Source organism: Triticum dicoccoides, chromosome 3A, assembly GCF_002162155.2.
Source record: "Triticum dicoccoides isolate Atlit2015 ecotype Zavitan chromosome 3A, WEW_v2.0, whole genome shotgun sequence".
NCBI lineage: Eukaryota > Viridiplantae > Streptophyta > Magnoliopsida > Poales > Poaceae > Triticum > Triticum dicoccoides.
This window is the reverse complement of record NC_041384.1, coordinates 249,450,398-249,454,857: the sequence shown is the minus strand read 5'-3', so window position 1 is coordinate 249,454,857 and position 4,460 is coordinate 249,450,398.

The following is a 4,460-nucleotide window of genomic DNA, read 5'->3' as shown; positions in this document are numbered from 1 at the left end:
ATAGTCAAGTTCCCATATGTCCACTATGTAACCATAATATGTCTCCTTTCCGCTCTCGGTTGCTGCATCAAAGCGGACACCGCTGTTTTGGTTGGTGCTCTTTTGATATTGGACGATCGTGTAAAATGTATTCCCATTTATCTCGTATCCTTTGTAAGTCAATACAGTCAAAGATGGTCCCCTGGACAATAAGTACAGCTCATCACAAACAGTGTTGTCACCTCTGAGACGTGTTTCCAACCAACTGCTGAAAGTCCTGATGTGTTCACATGTAATCCAGTCGTCGCACTGCTCCGGGTGTTTGGAGCGCAGACTGTTCTTGTGTTCATCGACATACGGGGTCACCAAGGTAGAGTTCTATAGAACTGTGTAGTGTGCTTGAGACCAAGAATATTTGTCCCTACATATTATTAAGTCACTTCCAAGAGTGCCTTTTCCAATCAGTCTCCCCTCATACCGTGATTTAGGGATACCTATCTTCTTAAGGCCAGGAATGAAGTCAACACAAAACCCGATAACATCCTCTGTTTGATGGCCCATGGAGATGCTTCATTCTGGCCTAGCGCGGTTATGGACATATTTCTTTAGGACTCCCATGAAACTCTCAAAGGGGAACATATTGTGTAGAAATACGGGCCCCAGGATGACAATCTCGTCGACTAGATGAACTAGGACGTGTGTCATGATATTGAAGAAGGATGGTGAGAACACCAGCTCGAAAGTGACAAGACATTGCGCCACATCACTCCTTAGCCTTGGTACGATTTCTGGATCGATCACCTTCTGAGAGATTGCATTGAGGAATGCACATAGCTTCACAATGGCTAATCGGACGTTTTCCGGTAGAAGCCCCCTCAATGCAACCAAAAGCAGTTGCGTCATAATCACGTGGCAGTCATGAGACTTTAGGTTCTGAAACTTTTTCTCTGGCATATTTATTATTCCCTTTATATTCGACGAGAAGCCAGTCGTGACCTTCATACTGAGCAGGCATTCAAAGAAGATTTCTTTCTCTTCTTTCGTAAGAGTGTAGCTGGCAGGACCTTTATACTGCTTCGGAGGCATGTCATCTTTTTCGTGCAAACGTTGCAGGTCCTCCCGTGCCTCAGGTATATATTTTGTCTTCCCATACATGCCCAAGAAGCCTAGCAGGTTCACGCAAAGGTTCTTCATCACGTGCATCATGTCGATTGAAGAGCGGACCTCTAGGTCTTTCCAGTAGGGTAGGTCCCAAAATATAGATTTCTTCTTCCACATGGGTGCGTGTCCCTCAGCATCATTCGGAAAAGCTAGTCCGCCGGGACCCTTTCCAAAGATTACGTGTAAATCATTAACCATAGCAAGTACGTGATCACCGGTACGCATGGCGGGCTTCTTCCGGTGATCTGCCTCGCCTTTGAAATGCTTGCCTTTCTTTCCACATTGATGGTTGGTCGGAAGAAATTAACGATGGCCCAGGTACACATTCTTCCTGCATTTTTCCAGGTATATACTTTCAGTGTCATCTAAACAGTGCGTGCATGCGTGGTATCCTTTGTTTATCTGTCCTGAAAGGTTACTGAGAGCGGGCCAATCGTTGATGGTCACGAACAGCAACGCCTTTAGGTTAAATTCCTCCTGTCTGTGCTCATCCCACGTACGTACACCGTTTCCATTCCACAGCTATAAAAGTTCTTCAACTAATGGCCTTAGGTACACATCAATGTCGTTGCCGGGTTGCTTAGGGCCTTGGATGAGAACTGGCATCATAATGAACTTCCGCTTCATGCACATCCAAGGAGGAAGGTTATACATACATAGAGTCACGGGCCAGGTGTTGTGATTGCTGCTCTGCTCCCCGAAAGGATTAATGCCATCCGCACTTAAAGCAAACCATACATTCCTTGGGTCCTTTGCAAACTCATCCCAGTACTTTCTCTCGATTTTTCTACACTGCGACTCGTTAGCGGGTGCTCTCAACTTCCCGTCTTTCTTCCGGTCCTCACTGTGCCATCGCATCAACTTGGCATGCTCTTCGTTTCTGAACAGACGTTTCAACCATGGTATTATAGGAGCATACCACATCACCTTCGCAGGAACCCTCTTACTGGGGGGCTCGCCGTCAACATCACCAGGGTCATCTTGTCTGATCTTATACCGCAATGCACCGCATACCAGGCATGCGTTCAGATCCTTGTATGCACCGCAGTAGAGGATGCAGTCATTGGGGCATGCATGTATCTTCTCCACCTCCAATCCTAGAGGGCATACGACCTTCTTTGCTGCGTATGTACTGTCAGGCAATTCGTTATCCTTTGGAAGCTTCTTCTTCAATATTTTCAGTAGCTTCTCAAATCCTTTGTCAGCCACAGCATTCTCTGCCTTCCACTGCAGCAATTCCAGTACGGTACCGAACTTTGTGTTGCCATCTTCGCAATTGGGGTACAACCCTTTTTTGTGATCCTCTAACATGCGATCGAACTTCAGCTTCTCCTTTTGACTTTCGCATTGCGTCCTTGCATCGACAATGACCCGGCGGAGATCATCATCATCGGGCACATCGTCTGGTTCCTCTTGATCTTCAGCAGCTTCACCCATTGCAGCATCATTGGGCACATCATCTGGTTCCTCTTGATCTTCACCAGCTCCCTCCGTTGCAGCATCACCGTATTCAGGGGGCACATAGTTGTCATCGTACTCTTCTTCTTCGCCGTCTTCCATCATAACCCCTATTTCTCCGTGCCTCGTCCAAACATTATAGTGTGGCATGAAACCCTTGTAAAGTAGGTGGGAGTGAAGGATTTTCCGTTTAGAGTAAGACCTCGTATTCCCACATTCAGTGCATGAACAACACATAAAACCATTCTGCTTGTTTGCCTCAGCCGCATCGAGAAACTCATGCACGCCCTTAATGTACTCGGAGGTGTGTCTGTCACCGTACATCCATTGCCGGTTCATCTGCGTGCATTATATATAATTAAGTGTCCAAATTAATAGAAGGTCATCATCACATTAATACCAACGTACATACATAGTTCTCATCTAACAACATATAGCTCTCGAGAGTATCTAATTAATTAAACCATACATTGAAACTATGTAAAACATTTCAATGCGAAAACAAATGCGATCATAATCGCAACCAAGGTAACAATTGATCCAACGGCATAATGATACCAAGCCTCGGTATGAATGGCATATTTTCTAATCTTTATAATCTTCAAGCGCATTGCATCCATCTTGATCTTGTGATCATCGACAACATCCGCAACATGCAACTCCAATATCATCTTCTCCTCCTCAATTTTTTTCCTTCAACAAATTGTTTTCTTCTTCAACTAAATTTAACCTCTCGACAATAGGGTCGGTTGGAATTTCTGATTCGCATACATCCTACATAAATAAAATCTATGTCACGTTGGTCGGCATAATTTTCATAAACAATAAATAAACCAATAGTTATAAAGATAATATATATAGCACATCCGAATCATAGACAGGACGAGAGCCAACGGGGGCGGATACCAAAACCATCGCACTATATAAGATGCAATAATAAAAGTAAGAAAATAATACAAGTATCTATGTAAACATACAAGTAAGAATATTTTTCCTTTCAGAAAGAAGATAAGAACAAGAGACTCACCACGGTGGTGCCGGCGATGAGCTCGGCGCGGGTGATCGACGACGGTGAAGACGGTGACGGAGCGTGACGGACCGCTAAACCTAGACAAATATTGAGGAAAATGGAGCTTGGAAGTCGAGCTTGGAGAGGAGAAAGCTTAAGTAGTGTGCCTCGGGCATTCCATCGAAGACCTTGTGTGCATAGGAGGTGAGCTAGAGCACCACCAAGCCCTCTCCCCCTCGGCCAGAAAAAAACAGAGCAGTGTGCTCTGCTCTTACGCGAGGGGGTATATATAGGCACCTCATTGGTCCCAGTTGGTGGCATGAACCGGGACTAAAGGGGAGCCTTTGGTCCCGGTTCAAGCCACCAACCGAGACCAATGGTGGTGTGCCAGGAGCGAGGCCCATTGGTCCCGGTTTGTCCCACCAACCGGGACCAAAAGGTCCAGATGAACCGGGACTAATGGCCCACGTGGCCCGGCCGGCCCCCTGGGCTCACGAACCGGGTCCAATGCCCCCATTGGTCCCGGTTCTGGACTGAACCGAGACTAATGGGCTGACCCGGCCTGGACCGTTGCCCCCTTTTCTACTAGTGGTTGCACAAAAGCTACTACAAATCAAGTTCATTTCATCAAAAGATCAACTTGCGGACATTTTCACTAAGCCGTTGCCACTTTCCTTGTTTGAAGCTTGTCGGCGTAATCTCAACCTTCTTGACACCGGTTAAGATTGAGGGAGGGTGTTAGAATCTAAGTTATATACGTTTATAGATACCTATTCATATCTACCTTGTACATGTAATATCTACTCCTATATATTGAGAAGCAGTGCACCCCTGTTGGGATCGTGCGAGACCC